Source organism: Protopterus annectens, chromosome 8.part0, assembly GCF_019279795.1.
Source record: "Protopterus annectens isolate FY-2018-M chromosome 8.part0, PAN1.0, whole genome shotgun sequence".
Lineage (NCBI taxonomy): Eukaryota > Metazoa > Chordata > Ceratodontiformes > Protopteridae > Protopterus > Protopterus annectens.
This window is the reverse complement of record NC_056741.1, coordinates 321,881,862-321,898,889: the sequence shown is the minus strand read 5'-3', so window position 1 is coordinate 321,898,889 and position 17,028 is coordinate 321,881,862. Positions and strand designations below refer to the sequence as shown.

Sequence of the window (17,028 nt, the reverse complement as noted above, 5' to 3'; positions counted from 1 at the left end):
GTGTGCAAAAGACCAGATGGAAGGGGAGTAAGGCTAGGTGTATCGGAGGTGGGTTCAAATTGTTTTATCATGGTGTGGATGGGAGGAGAAATGGCGTAGGATTTATTTTGAAGGAACAGTATGCTGAGAGTGTTTTGGAGGTGAAAACAGTGTCGGATAGAGTGATGTTTATGAAGCTGGAAATTGATGGTGTAATGATGAATGTTGTTAGTGCGTATGCTCCACAAGTTGGGTGTGCAATGGATGAGAAAGAAAAATTTTGGAGTGAATTGGATGAAGTGGTGATTACTGTACCCAAGGGTGAGAGAGTGGTGATTGGAGCAGATTTCAATGGGCATGTTGGTGAAGGGAACAGAGGGGATGAGGAAGTGATGGGTAGGTATGGTGTTAAACAAAGGAATGCAGAAGGTCAGATGGTAGTGGATTTTGCGAAAAGGATGGACATGGCTGTGGTGAATACGTATTTTAACAAGAGGGAGGAGCATAGGGTGACATACAAGAGTGGAGGAAGATGCACACAGGTGGATTATATCTTATGTAGGAGGGACAGTTTGAAGGAGAATGGAGACTGTAAAGTGGTGACCAGAGAAAGTGTAGTTAGGCAGCATAGGATAGTGGTTTGTAGGATGACATTGGTTATCAAGAAGAGGAGGAGGAGTGTGAGGGCAGCACCAAGGATCAAATGGTGGAAATTGAAAAAGGGTAATTGTGAGGTGGAGTTCAGGGATGAGTTAAGGCAGGCACTGGGTGGCAGTGAAGAGTTACCAAATAGCTGGGTAACTACAGCAGAGCTAGTAAGGGAGACGGCTAGAAAGGTGCTTGGTATCACATCTGGAAAGTGGAAGGACGACAAGGAGACATGGTGGTGGAATGAGGAAGTACAGGAGAGTATACAGAGAAAGAGATTGGCAAAGAAGAAGTGGGATTGTCAGAGAGATGAAGAAAGTAGACAGGAGTATAAGGAGATGAGGTGCATGGCAAAGAGAGAGGTGGCGAAGGCTAAGGATAAGGCATATGAAGAGTTGTATGAAAGGTTGGACACTAAGGAGGGAGAAAAGGACCTGTACTGATTGGCTAGACAGAGGGACCGAGCTAGTAAAGATGTGCAGCAGGTAAGGGTGATAAAGGATAATGAGGGAAACATACTCACAAGTGAGGAGTGTGTATTGAGGAGATGGAAAGAGTACTTTGAGGGGTTGATGAATGAAGAGAATGAGAGGGAGAGAAGGTTGGATGATGTAGGGATAGTGAATCATGAAGTACAATGGATTAACAAGGAGGAAGTAAGGATAGCTATGAAGGGAATGAAGATTGGAAAGGCTGTTGGCCCAGATGACATACCTGTGGAAGCATGGAGGTGTTTAGGTGAAATGGCAGTGGAGTTTTTAACCAGATTGTTTAATGAAATCTTGGAAAGTGAGAGGATGCCTAGTGGAATCCCTAGTGATATCTGCATTGCTTACTGTACTTATTTCCTTGTTTCATTTAAAAGAAAGTTACCTGTAACACATTGCATTTAAGTTTCCTGGCACTTGCTCACTAAAGCAATTATATAAGTCAGCGCTAAAAAATTAAAAGCACTACACCCTCACAAACTCCCCTTGAGTACCTTGTTCCTCATTGGCCCTTTTTTTTCAATTATAAAGGAATTCCCAATACTATTCTAGCATGTCCAAAGGTCAGTTGTCAGTCTCCTCTCTGGGAATCGTGAGGCAATGTTACAACTGCCTCATGTACACAGACAACCCTCTCCTCCTCCCAACAAATTCCAACACATGTGAGAGATGCATCCATATAGCCAAACTGGAGGCTAAGCTCCCTCAACTCAGTACTGGCGTAACCAGTCAGGAGGAAAAGGAAACCACACTCACTACAATTCCAGTCTCACATAGACCTACCACGAAAGCAAACCAAACACATAAACACACAAAAACATACTCGGAGGCTTTAAATAAAAATCTGCCTAAGCAGCAGAGACCTCCAAAGCAGACACCCAAGCAACCGCTACCCCAAAACAAAACACGTGCAACACATAGCTCACAAAGCCAGTGTGCCGAACAGTCACAGCTGTTAAGGCTAAACAACACACCTGATACACTTGTAATAGGTGACTCTATCGTCAGGCACACTGACGTCCCGCTCACCAGGCTGAACAAGGAGAAGGTCACAGTGAGCTGCCTGTCAGGTGCTAGGATCCGCCATATAACACAAGCACTCAGGTCACTCCAAAGCAAGTACAAATATCACTCAGTCATTGTCCATGCTGGTGTGAATGACCTGAGACGTACCTCCCAGGACTACATGAAGAGAGACATAGAGGAGCTCTCTGAGCATGTGGCCCAGGCCGGTATGACCCTGACCTTGAGTAGCATCTTACCCTCACCAAGAATGATGCCACAATATGAAGACAAGATGATCAATTTCAACAATTGGCTTAAGTATTGGTGTCATTCAAAGGGGATCCAATGCCTGTCAGCCTGGGATGACATGCTCGACAAGCCACAATGCTTCGCTAGGGACGGCTTGCACCTGTCACCCCTGGGCTTTCGGATATTGGCAAAGGCTCTTGCTACCCCCATAGTGCCTTTTTTAGGCATGGCTCAAAAGACGAACCCACCTCCATAGGTATCACAAGGGATAAGAAACTAAGAGTAATGCTACTCAACGCCAGAAGTCTAAACCTCAAGATGCACGCACTCAAAACTCTCCTTAGCATGGAGAACATCGATATCTGTGCAGTAACAGAAACCTGGTTCAAGGTTCCTGAGAGCACCCCAGCACTACCAGGTTATACGTCATACCATGCTTTTCGGCCCCAAAACTTGGACCGACCCACAAAAGGAGGGGGAGTATCAATATTCGTCAAAGATACCCACACCTCCAGGTTGGTGGCACAGCACGAAGCATCAGAGACTATCCATGTGCAACTAACAGTGGGTAAAACTGCCTTCCAGTTTATAGCCTGCTACAGACCACCCTCCCAAACCCAGGAACCCCACTCGGCCTTCCTGAGAACACTGGAAAATATGAAGGTCTCTCCAAATACCATTATATTGGGCAACTTCAACTACCCAAACATAGACTGGGAGCATTAATCTAGCTCCAACACCCTAGCCCAAAGGTTCCTAGAATTTATAAACTCAAATGCTATGGAACAACTTGTTACCACTCCCACAAGAGGGGAAAACATACTGGACCTGATCATCACCAACATGGGGACTCTATGCTCCAGACCAGAAGTGTATCCCTCACTGGTAAGATCAGACCATAAACTAATCTCACTGGATATTCACATCCCAACCCCTCCCCCTGCCCAGAAAACCACAGTGAAAAACTTCTCTAAAGCAAATTTCACACTCCTCAAAACCGAGGTGGAATCCTTCAAAGCCCCCGGGCCTGTGAAAAATATGGCCCAGACCGCAGAAACCTTTATAAACGCATTCTATGAACACCTTCAGGAATGCATGGATCATGTGATCCCAAATAAAACCAAGACCCAATCCTCCAAAGGCAGACGTCCTTCCTGGTGGACCCCAGCCATAAACAAACTATACAATAGAAGGAGGAAGGTACTAAATGATAGAGCAAAATCCCAAAAAGGGAAAGCATCTCTGATCAGTATTAGCAAAAAACTACTGGCACTCATAAAATCGTCTAGACTTAGAGAAAGCATATGACAGGGTGCCTAGAGAGGAGTTGTGGTATTGTATGAGGAAGTCAGGAGTGTCAGAAAAGTATGTAAGAATGGTACAGGATATGTACGAGGGTAGTGTGACAGCGGTGAGGTCTGCGGTGGGAGTGACAGATGCGTTTAAGGTGGAGGTGGGGTTACATCAAGGATCAGCTCTGAGCTCTTTCTTATTTGCAATGGTGAGGGACAGGTTGACAGATGAGATCAGACAGAAGTCCCCGTGGACTGTGATGTTTGCAGATGACATTGTGATCTGTAGTGAGAGTAGGGAACAGGTGAAGGAGACCCTGGGAGATGGAGATATGCTCTAGAGAGAAGAGGAATGAAGGTCAGCAGGACTAAGACAGAATATATGTGTGTGAATGAGAGGGAGGATAGAGGAATGGTGAGGATGCAAGGAGTAGAGGTGGCGAAGGTGGATGAGTTTCAATACTTGGGGTCAGTAGTTCAGAGTAATGGTGAGTGTGGAAGAGAGGTGAAGAAGAGAGTACAGGCAGGATGGAGTGGGTGGAGAAGAGTGTCAGGAGTGATTTGTGATAGACGAGTACCTGTAAGAGTGAAAGGGAAGGTCTACAAGAGGGTAGTGAGACCAGCTATGTTATATGGGTTGGAGACAGTGGCATTGACAAAAAGGCAGGAGTTTGAGCTGGATGTGGCAGAATTAAAGATGTTAAGATTTGCACTGGGTGTGACGAGGGTGGACAGGATTAGGAATAAGTATATTAGAGGGTCAGCCCAGGTTGGAAGGTTTGGAGACAAAGCCAGAGAGGCAGATTACGTTGGTTTGGACATGTGCTGAGGAGGGATGCTGAGTATATTGGGAAAATGATTCTAAGGATGAAGCTACCAGGTAACAGGAAAAGAGGAAGGCCTAAGATAAGGTTTATGGATGTGGTGAGAGAGGACAAGCAGGTGTTTGGTGTGACAGAGCAAGATGCAGAGGACAGGAAGAAATGGAAACAGGTGATCTGCTCTGGCGACCTCTAACGGGAACAGCTGAAAGAAGATGACGATGATGACTATCATATATGTTTTATTCTACAGCAGTTACAGAAATGTATAAGAAGCATTAGCTTTGTTATAGGAACAGAAAATACAGAGGGGAGAAGTTGGTATCACCACTGATCCTAGTTTACAAGCTGCTACTTACACTTTTGTAGATGGTTATACTTAAAAAAATGAAGTAGTTATATGTAAGCTTCCTTAGTCACTCAGACTTTATATACCATATTATTAAGTGTATCAAACCAAAAGTTTGAAGAATGTACAGTAGAGTATGAAAACTCATTAATAATAATGTTGTAAAGAATGGTATGCTTAAATAGAATGTTAGACACTCCTGTGATAACTGTGTGTAATTAAAGTTTCCTGAAAGCTGTTACTGAAAACACTTAGCAACAGCAGTACAAGCTAAGAGTAGGAACTGAACCTGAAGTTAGAGTGAAGTTGGAGTCCAGGCTAACTTCAGAATAGCCCTCTTCTTATCCTTCAGAATCTGATGTAGTATATGATCCTTTAACAGCTGAAAATCTGAAAGGATGAAGGAAGGATGTCAGTTTCTCACTGCCATGGTGTAGAGGGATAAGGTCCTGACTGAGGGGGTAAAGTCCTGACTGTGTCTCGGACAATTTGTGTTCAACAACCAGTATAAGTACTGCAGGGATTAGAGATGGAGGGGAGAGTGAATGTCTCTTGTCCATCATGGCAGAAAGGTGGCATTAGCCTACTATATTGGTGGTATCTGAATTGCACACTCCATAATGTGTCAGTTTTCAGGAGGTGGCATGCACCATAGTGTGCACGCACCTCTTGCAGGCAGCAGTAGTAAAGCTTGCAATATCACTGTAGGGAGACTAGCCAGGTAGACAGTCTCTGTAGCCTACTGTCTGGCCCATTCCATACTGCTCTGCTATAACCTGTCATGGTTAGTGGAATGGAAATTGTCAGGGAGCCTATTCCAGGGAGTGATTATGCTTTACAGTTCTCATCCAGTCAGGTGATGGTCAAAGCCTTTGTTCTGATGGTGGTGGTTGTGTTGGTGGTGGTGTTAGTGAACCCCTCAGGCAGGGAACAAAATGCTTGTAGACTTTTGCAGTACCTGGAGTAGGCTTGGTGTACTACTTTCCTAAAGTAAGAGATGGTAAGACCTCATGGGCCTGAATCCCATCACTCAGAAAAATGAATGGGTCATTTGCTTGAAGGTATGGAAGCCAGGGTCTATATTACTTTGTTGAATGGCTATTCAGTGAATAGCCATTTGTCGAACACCTATGTGGTTGGCCACCTTCTGGAATTTTCCCTTTTCCCTGTGCAATTTCAGAGGTGGTATATTAGTTAGGGGGGGGGGGCTCCCACCTTGGCAGGTTTTAAATTTTATTTATTTATTTATTTTTTTTTCCAGTCGCTCGGTTGACCAACTGCTTGTATGCCGTACTTAAAATTTGCTGTTCAGTGAAGATGCAGGTGTTCGATGAATGGCTATTCACTGAATAGTCATTTGACAAGGTGATATAGACCCAGGAAGCCATTAGGTAGCTCACGCAAACAGAGGGAAAGAAGAAAGTGGGGACAAGGTTGTTGATTGTAATATTGGACAGGACTATCAGAGGAAGAGAATCTGTAAATTCAAAAGAACACACAATATTCTTGCAAAAATGCGGTTCTGTTATTAATTGTCTCAGAACTGCTAGCATTTTTTAAAAAAAAATTACAGCAGATATTAATGAAAGAGGTAAATTTTGAGTTTTTTAATGGATCATCTGGACTTAAACCACAGAAGCAAAAATGGCAATAGTGTTTACAGTTGACTAGGTATTGATAAGATATTAATGAAACAATGAGAATTGAAATATATAGTTGCATCTGGGGTATTTTCAAGCCTCCTTTATCTTTTAATTCTGCAAGTTTTTTGTAACATTTATCAAGGGTACTTATTGTCCTGTCAGTAACCTTGTCTGGAAATTTAGATTTTTTTTTTAATTTCTTTGATTTCCTTTCACTGTAAAAGTGAAAATAAGACAGTTTTTTTTTTTATTTCTTAAAAGCTAAAGTACAAATGATAATTTTTCTAAGAGAAGGCAATTCACTAAAACTAAGGAACTCGGCCAAGGCTGGAAGATCATGCTGGTATGAGTTGCATGTCTGTATCACCTAATCTAAGTGCAACTGGTCTTCTAAATCTAAATAACTGAAAAATTTGCAAAATTATTAAAAACAAAATTCAGAGGTGAAGATGCCTTTACTAAATGTCAGATGTTAATATCTGTGCCATTATTTAAGCCTGGTTTAGAGATCCAAAATGCGTATCACAAATTCCGTACAACTTTTTTTCACTCTTGGTTGCAGTGGAGTCTGTGTCCTTTTATCAGTCTTTTGTAAAATAACAAGTAAAAGCCAAAAAGGCAGTTCAGGACTACAAATTGCTCGTATAATAATAAATATCAGCAATATTGAATATACTGCGCATGAGTGCTTCCTGATAAGCCCCAGAATTAAACATTAGCAAAGGAATAGTCATTGTGGGGATTTTTACTAGCCAGATATTGACTGGCTAAGCTAGTCATCATCAAATAAATATGCTCAGTTATTAACTGACTGTGTTATTTGGTGCAGTTCTCTCCAGGTATGTAGATGAGAAAGATAAGGACGAAGAAGTGTTGTAGTACAATCATTTGAGTTACTCAACATAAGAGTAAATGATTAGTTTGCCTTTGCCTTCACAGTCAAGATACCCTTCTGCCAAACCATCATACTGTTCTGTGTTACTTCTTGTTTATAAGTTCTGGTAATGTTATACATTAATTAATTTTTAGCGTAGCAAATAATCCTTGCGAGTGAAGCACCTTGAAAATGACAAACAATTCAAATAGCAAAAAATATCTCAAGGGTGCACCATGTAGCTTGCCATATACCTTGCCCAAATGACTTCAAAATGTCAAACGATTCGTGGAAACAACAATTTCTTTATTGCAGTAAAAGATGGTGAGCGCTTTCACGTCTACAAGACGCTTCTTCAGACTTCTATCTTACAGCATTTGCTTGTGCATTAAATACCAACTTAATTAACACATTCATTTAATCAATTAAAACAATGCTGGCTTAAAGTGCAAGTGCATCTTATTGAAAATCAATGAGATAAAAAGATAAAAACTCCTATGTAATGTTTTATCTCATTAATTAATTTTTACCCCACTGATTTAGAATGAATACTTTTCTTTTGAATATTGGCTGTAATCTGAATGGCCAGCTAGATATGTAAAAAGATTGTAATAGTCTACAGAAAATGTGTTGCCTACGGTGCTACATGAATTGCGCAGTCTTCAGTGTAGAGGTAGCTGGATATATCACTGAAGAACCTTGTGAGGTTCATCATAAAGACCACTGCTTCATTATCATTTGTAACTAATGTCTTTCGGCTTTTCCCAGTTAGTGGTCACCACAGAGGAACTCGGGTCCGCTAATGATTGGCAGTGGATTTTTACGGTGCCGAGGTGCCAGACCAATGCCCAGCCTTCAAAGAAGGCACACTCATTCACGCACGCACCTACTTGCATGTCTTTAAATGTCACTCGACCGCGGGGAGGACATGCAGACTCCACACAGAAGGTGATCCAGCTGAGAATCGAACTGGAGAACCTCTTGCTGTGAGGCGACAGCGCTAACCGCTGCACCACCGCAGCTGGTCATTTGTAATGTGTGGAAATCAGTTGCAAGTGGACATCTGTTCCTCTTCCCTGACTTCCAGAGCTTTAGATATCTCCTCCCCACACTGAGGACATCCGTAAGATATCCAGTAGAAAACGGAATGATATGTACTCACACTGTGTTTTTTTTTTCTTTCTTCCTTCCTTTGCTATCTTCTTTGTACTGTTACTTGCCTTTTGTTGTATTTTATTGAATTTGATTATTTTCTGATGTAATTTTTCATGATTTTTTTCAAGATTGATATTATGGAAAAGATCATCCACAGGTTTCACCAACAAACAATTGCGATCGGTGTATTTTCCTCAGGCAAGAACCATAAGGTGTAGTCTTGCAAACACTGTAGAAAATCTTACTTTTCAGAGCCTATAGCATGTGGGCTTTCATTGAACATAAAAACATATTGGTTTATGCCACAAGGTGCCTGACATTTCTCTAATAGAAAAGCCTTCTTCCAGTGGTTTAAGTAAACAACATAGGATGAAGCAGCACAGAAAAATGGACAAAGCTAAAGTGATAGTTCCAAAATGATTCCACATATAAGACAGTAGGTAAAAAGAGTGATCTCATCAGTCCTGTAAAGGCCTGAGGACAATGGATCAAAGAAACCCAGTCATCTCCTTCCCAGTCCTGAAACTGCTTCCTGTGCTTCTCAACCTGTTACCACTCCCACATAGACTGAGAATAGAGACTGGCTGCTGCTTCAGACACAGTGATTCAAATGTACATTTAATTGAGGATCTAGCATTTGCCAGATAGTGTAAAAAGACAAATTTGAATGAAGATCTCTTGTATAGATCACATCATGAACAATGTTCTTGAGACTGGAGAAGGAATATAAGCGTCCACAAGCAAGTAAACAGTTGTTCCATCTCCCGATGCCTGAATTCATTAGGAATTTCCCTTCTACGCAATGACCTTTTATAGACAGCAATTTCAGGTGAGGCATTTTGAACAGAACACTGTCTTTAAAAAAAGCTGTTGAAAAGGAGACAAGGATCAAATAGCTAGTATGGTATATGCAGGGGAAATGATTCTGTCTCCAAACCAAAAAAAGGTTCCTCACTATTTTGACTATATCCATTTCTCTTCATAATCTGCCATCTATATCTACTAGAAGAAAGACTGGGTTTCTTCAACAAAAGGTGATTCAGGGCTCCTGTTATGGCTGTGTGAGTGGTGAAGTATCCTGCAGTATGCTGTGTTAGAAGAACAGAAAACAAAGTGTTAACACAAATCCTAAGACATAATTCAGTTACTGCAGTTAAGAGAAGTCTCATTTATGTCCCAGTCTAATAAGAGAGCCAAGCATAAAGAGACGGAAACAAGTGAAGCAGAAAAAGAAGCAGTACTAACTGAAGGAATGTTTCAGGAAGTGCAGACCAGAAGACAGCAATATGTAAACAGATTAATGTTCATAAAAAGGACTCAGTCCTTGGCTACACTGTGTTTGATTCTTCAGAAGTAAGAAAAGTGTACCAGAAACTGGATAGATTTTTTTTAGCTAGAAACAAAACAAAGTAATAGGAGGTTAATAGGGTTCTTTCCACTCATTTTGATGCCTGATTGTTGGAAGCAGAGAACAATATTTTAAATGAGAAACTGATGAGCATAAAAACTACTGTGCAATCAGTCCAACGTAAGGAGGTGGATGCAGAAATAGATTTAGTATAAGAACATTTGCATTGTGTCTGTTAGCATTCATGGCATAGATTGTGGACAATTCTAATAGCAGCATTTGGCAAAATAATCTGGCTTGACAGAGAACTCTGCATTAAAGCAGCATACATATGATGGATATAGGGTTTTTACGGTTGTTAGTCTCTTCTAATGATACATCCAGGCACTGTTCAGTGATATCTGCAGTGTTGCTATGAAAGATCAAGTCTTGAAAGCCATCAGGAAACCTAGGAGGGTCTGCAAAGTTGTTGAACATCAGGTCTTCCTGGAGAGTGACTTCCTGGGATGTACTATATGTACATTTGCACAGTTTACCCTGGTGATTACAGAAAGCAGAGCATGAGATGTCTGTTTTTGGCTTCTCTACTCAGTATTGGTGAAAAGAATGTTACTGACCAGATGCAAGCCCTTTATAGATGCACAGGCCACTGCTAGTTTATGTATAGTCTGGATCTTGCCTGAAGCAGCTTGTAGTCTGCAGAGGCAGATAACATGGCTGACCAACACATTGATCAAGCGACTGCATCGGGTTGAAGTTCTTCCCCACAGCAGAAATAGTTTCTGATCATCAATCAGTACTATTGACAAGCAAAAAAAAGCATTCCCTGGAGAACAGGAAGTGAGGATGATGACTTTTGAGTAAAAAGACTTCAAGGTCATAAGAGCTGGTCAAGTGTTGGCATGCTTGTTAATAGGATGAATGTTATTAATGCCAAGAAACACTTTAGCTTGAAGACCTTTAGAGAGACAATGACTTCCTTACTGATGTTTCAGTAGGAATATATATATATATATATATATATATATATATATATATATATATATATATATATTTAGGGGACTGGAATATGTTGATGGAAACCACTGAGGCTTAAGTTAGACCATAGGATATTCTGGGGAGATATTTTAATGGATACATAAAGGCAGTGGACTTGGCTGATGCTTGTGGCCACACGAGTAGTTGTCCCCCTCCGATGCACTTGTTACTACAACAGACATCAGTCTGCATCACAAATTGATGACATTTATATTTCATTAGACCTTCCTTATAGGGTACAGAAGGTAGAAATACATTCAGTTATGATGTTGGGTTATGCCCCATTAGGGATAATGATAACTAAGAACACATTTGAATTCATAAGGAAGTGCAGGTATTTCCCCACTGCTAATTAAGGTGAGAGTTTTTTGCTGTTTTGTGTAAAATAGTCTTTCATGAAGTGTATTATAACGTACTTTATCTAAGAGAATTGATGTCCAGGTGTTGAGATGAACTAAAACATAACACCAAGCAGGTGTGGGACAGAAATAATAGCTGAAGACAGAAGTATAGGAGATAATGCATAGTAAATGCAAATTGTTGAGAGCAGGGGTTAATGATTTATTTTTTCATGTTTCTGCATTGTTCTTTGCAGGTCATGGAAATTCATGAAGTGTGTTATAACGTACTTTATCTAAGAGAATTGATGTCCAGGTCAACTAAAACATAACACCAAGCAGGTATGGGACAGAAATAATAGCTGAAGACAGAAGTATAGGAGATAATGCATAGTAAATGCAAATTGTTGAGAGCAGGGGTTAATGATTTATTTTTTCAAGTTTCTGCATTGTTCTTTGCAGGTCATGGAAATTTTCCAAAGATATTTTACAAAGTTGTATAAATTTGAATGGTTGAGTGAGGTGGTATGTATGAAAATGGCTGAATTCTTAAACAGGGGTATATGCACCATAAAATTGGTCTTTTACAAATAGAGGAGTTTGCAACTCTAGTTACTAATCTGGAGGTGAAGGACAGTCTTTACAGGCATGCATCTGGTAATTTACTAGGCACATATTAGTAAACAGTAGCGTTTTCGACAGTAATTGGTGAAACAGGCTTAAAGACATTAAGGAATGTATTTAATACAGTGCTAGCTGTGGCTGGGATAAATAATGTATGGAAAGATTCAGTATATGATTTATCCATATGAAGGGGAAGGATCATCTGTTGTCATCTGTTTGCTGACCCAAATCTGTATTTAATGATGACTACAAGCTATTTATGTCAGTTTTGGCCAAAGGTATGTCAAGATATATGTTGGGGTTGGGGGCTTGAGTAAGTGTCGGAGGATGGCAGATATTCAGTAATATCCTAAAAGCCTCATTGGTGACAGAGATGCAACAAAAACTGGAAAGCAGGTGGTATTGACCAGTTTGGATTTTAAGAAGGGTTTTGACTGTGTATGACAGACATATTTGAAGCAGGTCCTTTTAAAAATTTGGGATTACCACCAAAATAGTTAGATTGATATTTGAGATTTACGGGGGTTAAATCTAAGGAAAAGCTTTGTTTTTCCATCTCCTTGTGATAACCTTATAACCTTATTTACCACAGTTATCGATAGAAATACCAAAGTAATGTAAATCACACATGGGCATCTCAGAAATGGTTGAGCTTTCAAGAGGAAAAAAGGTAGGGTAGATCACGTCAACCTATTCTGTTCACACTATGTTTAGAACTCTTCACAGAAATTATTCAGCAGTCTCCCATAAGTGGTTACATTAGTAATGGAAGCAAAATCATAATATTTCTGTATCTAAATTATATCTTTTTTCATTGTCAGGCCCTTTATAGGACTGGAATTGGCTGTTTAGTGAACTTATTTATTTATTTATTTGCTTAATTTGGAGAGGTATCTGGCTGTAAAGTGCACCAAATGAAAACTAGGGCAGTCCCTATAAATGCCATGCCTTTTCCTGAGCATAGGAGGGATTTTCCATTCTTTTGGAGGTTGAAATTCATGAATATTTGGGAGTTTGCTCTGAACTTGTGCCTTCTTCATGTGCAGAGAAGACAACAGAGGAGCTTCTTAAAAGAATTAGACATGATGTAAGGATGTAGAGAATGATCCCCCTAGAATTAGATCAGTGGATGTAAGAGCTTTACTTTTTTTTTTTTTTATTCTCCCCCTTCCACTTTATATTTGGCAGCCCTTCCCAAAGGAACTTTTTAAAAGCTTCCTGAGGGTGGTGGTTGAAATTGAGAGAGACTTTGTTGCGGAAGGAGGTAAATCAGATAAGGACATGGATGGTGCAGCGGTAGTGTTGTTGCCTCACAGCAAGAGGTTCACTGGTTCACTTCTCGGCTGGGGGGTGCCTTCTGTGTGGAGTCTGCATGTCCTCCCTGCGTTTGTGTGGGTTTCCTCTGGGTGCTCTGGTTTCCTCCCACATTACAAAGACATACATCTGTAGCATTTCTTCCCAGGTATCCACTGAAAATTGGCTTTGTTCCAAGTCGGATTTTCCTGGTTAATAAATGTGAAATAAATAAAATAAATAAATAGACATCAGAGAAGGAAGTTGTAGTATTAGAAACATTTTAAAATTAATTGTTGGAGATGAAGGGCTATGAGGCATCCTGAAAGAATTAATTCCTGCTCAGTAGCAGTCTAGCACCAGAACAAGGAAGAGGGATTCAGTGCTATTTTAGGGATATGGGGAACCACATAATTTACTCACTCAATTACTTCTTCTTCTTCTTCAGGCTGCTCCCGTTAGGGGTCGCCACAGCGGATCAACTGTTTCCATTTCTTCCTGTCCTCTGCATCTTGCGCTTTCACACCAACCACCTGCATGCCTTCTCTCACCACATCCATAAACTTTATCTTAGGCCTTCCTCTTTTCCTGTTACCTGGCAGCTTCATCCTTAGCATCTTTTTCCCAATATACTCTGCATCCCTCCTCATCACATATCCAAACCAATGTAATCGTGCCTCTCTGGCTTTGTCTCCAAACCTTCCAACCTGGGCTGACCCTCTAATATACTTATTCCTAGTCCTGTCCATCCTCGTCACACCCAGTGCAAATCTTAACATCTTCAACTCTGCCATGTCAAGCTCTGACTCGTGCCTTTTTGTCAGTGCCACTGTCTCCAACCCATATAACATAACTGGTCTCACTACCGTCTTGTAGACCTTCCCTTTCACTCTTACTGGTACTCGTCTGTCACAAATCACTCCTGACACTCTTCTCCACCCACTCCATCCTGCCTGTACTCTCTTCTTCACCTCTCTTCCACACTCACCATTACTCTGAACTGTTGATCCCAAGTATTTAAACTCATCCACCTTCGCCACCTCTACTCCCTGCATCCTCACCGTTCTTCTATCCTTCCTGTCATTCACACACACATATTCTGTCTTAGTCCTGTTGACCTTCATTCCTTTTCCTCTCTAGAGCATATCTCCACCTCTCCAGGGTCTCCTCCACCTGTTCCCTACTCTCACTACAGATCATAATGTCATCTGCAAACATCATAGTCCACGGGGACTCCTGTCTAATCTCGTCTGTCAACCTGTCCCATCACCATTGCAAATAAGAAAGGGCTCAGAGCTGATCCTTGATGTAATCCCACCTCCACCTTAAACGCATCCGTCACTCCCACCACAGACTTCACCGCTCTCACACTACCCTCGTACATATCATGTACCACTCTTACATATTTCTCTGACACTCCCGACTTCCTCATACAATACCACAACTCCTCTCTAGGCACCCTGTCATATGCTTTCTCTAAGTCCACAAAGACTCAATGCAACTCCTTCTGACCTTCTCTGTACTTCTTCATCAACACTCTCAGAGGAAACATTGCATCTGTAGTGCTCTTTCCTGGCATGAAACCATACTGCTGCTCACTAATCATCATCTCCCTGCTTAACCTAGCTTCCACTACTCTTTCCCATAAATTCATGTTGTGACTGATCAATTTAATCCCTCTGTAGTTACTACAGCTCTGCACATCACCCTTATTCTTAAAAATCGGTACCAAAACCCTTTTTCTCCATTCCTCAAGCATCCTCTCACTTTTCAAATTTCATTAAACAATCTAGTTAAAAACTCCACTGCCATTTCACCTAAACACCTCCATGCTTCCACTGGTATGTCATCTGGACCAACAGCCTTTCCATTCTTCATCCTCTTCATAGCTATCCTTACTTCCTCATTGCTAATCCACTGCACTTCATGATTCACTATCCGCACATCATCCAACCTTCTCTCCCTCTCATTCTCTTCATTCATCAGCCCCTCAAAGTACCCTTTCCATCTGCTCAACACACTCTCCTTGCTTGTAAGTATGTTTTTCTCATTATCCTTTATCACCTTTACCTGCTGCACATCTTTCCTAGCTTGGTCCCTCTGTCTAGCCAATCGGTACAGGTCCTTTTCTCCCTCCTTAGTGTCCAACCTTTTATACAACTCGTCATACGCCTTATCCTTAACCACCTCTCTCTTTGCCATGCACCTCATTTCCTTATACTCACTTGATTACTGGGAAACTTAAGAGTGTGAGATGCGATAGGCTGTTACATTGGAATAAAGCACTCCTTTTGACTGAGTATTCAAATATAGGCAGTGGAGCAGATGTTGAATTACAGAATCGGAAGAGGAAAGGGATCACAGATGTCTCTAGGATCACATTAGAAATGGTGCTTATTGGATGAAATGCGATCATTGTTAGGGAGACTTTTCATATAAAACAAGTCTGGAGTGTAGAATATAATGGGATTCTGGTTATTGCAAATGAGAAGAGTAATGGAAAAGGAGCAGAAAATGGCAACTTTTCTATTTTTGGCCAGGAAGGAATGATTATCAGTAAGGAAGATGATCAGTGAGGCTTTTAAGGTTCTTCAGGAGGTCAATGTAGGGAATCATCCTTAAATATAAGGATATCTGTACAATACAGATTAATCTGTAGCTTTCATATGTTTGTTACTAAGGCTAGAAGATGTAAAATATTTTCCCAGAAGTTCCTGCACCAGTACTTTTATATATCAATGAAACTTAAACATACATTTCTACAGACTAAGGATGTGTTGTGGGTGCTAAAGGTGTAAAATTTGTGAGAGGGGCACAAGGGAGCATGTGTTTTGGAACTGTCAAACATTTGATAGGTTTAACTGTCTGTTACCCTTTTGAGTGCTATATTTCTGTAACAAACATAACTCACACAAGTTCTGTTTATGTTGGGACGTGAAGAGCAGTTCACATTATCACAGGCTTACATTACTTTGGTATTTCTGTTGATAACTGTGGTAAATAAGGTTATCACAAGGAGATGGAAAAACAAAGCTTTTCCTCAGATTTGTGATAAAAAATCTAATTAATGAAATTAATAAGGATGCTTATGACTTGAAGGATGGAGTTTTGATCAGATACAAAAAGAAATGAAGGCAGAGTGATGAGCTTGAAGATGTTAGACTAAGCTGAAAGGATAAGACATCTAAAAGTGTAGGGTGTTGGGCATTTGTTTAGCTACAAGTTTTAAGTGCACTATTTTGAGAGAACAGATTGTTATTTAAAGCCTTTAGAGATGGTGGGAATAAACTTGGATGTTTATAATAAGTAATTCAGTACACTCCCTAACTGTTGTTGAATGCTCTTGATTTTTATTAGTTACTTTGGCTGGATTAAAAGTTTTCTTTTTGTAATAAAACATATAAACAAAACAAAAACATATGGTACATGTTGGTGAATAATTGAGGTAACTTCAGTAGGATACAAAGTCAAGTTCAAGGCATTTTACCACCCCCTTCATGTGAATCCCTTCATTGTCCACAGACCATGTGATCTTAGCAGATACCATCTGCCACATACAGGCTTTAAAGTCCTTACTGGACCTGTCCATACTAAAAGTAAGAAAGTTTAAGGTGTTATTTTTCCTCTGGTCTTCCAGATTTCCCTGGAGGTCATGTCAGATGTGAAGGATGTCAAACGACACATTCCTTTTTACAGGGAGCACAGACAGTTCCTTGGAATTACAGTAGCAGCAGCAGTGAAGTATTTGCATTTTCATATGTGTGCATTTAGGGCTGCCTATTCTGCTCAGATGCTTAGATTCAGTGTTTGATAACTTCTGATTGAAAGATGTTCATATTTTCCTGTACCTGGATGAGCACCTCATGTCAACTACTTTGGAGGAA

At 40.6% G+C, this 17,028-nt stretch overlaps 1 protein-coding gene across 2 annotated transcripts in view; it reads left to right on the top strand.

Moving 5' to 3' along the window:
• Positions 1 to 17,028, top strand: part of PTPN13 (protein tyrosine phosphatase non-receptor type 13) — a 1,949,788-nt gene that overhangs the window by 1,526,728 nt on the left and 406,032 nt on the right. The window lies entirely within an intron of this gene.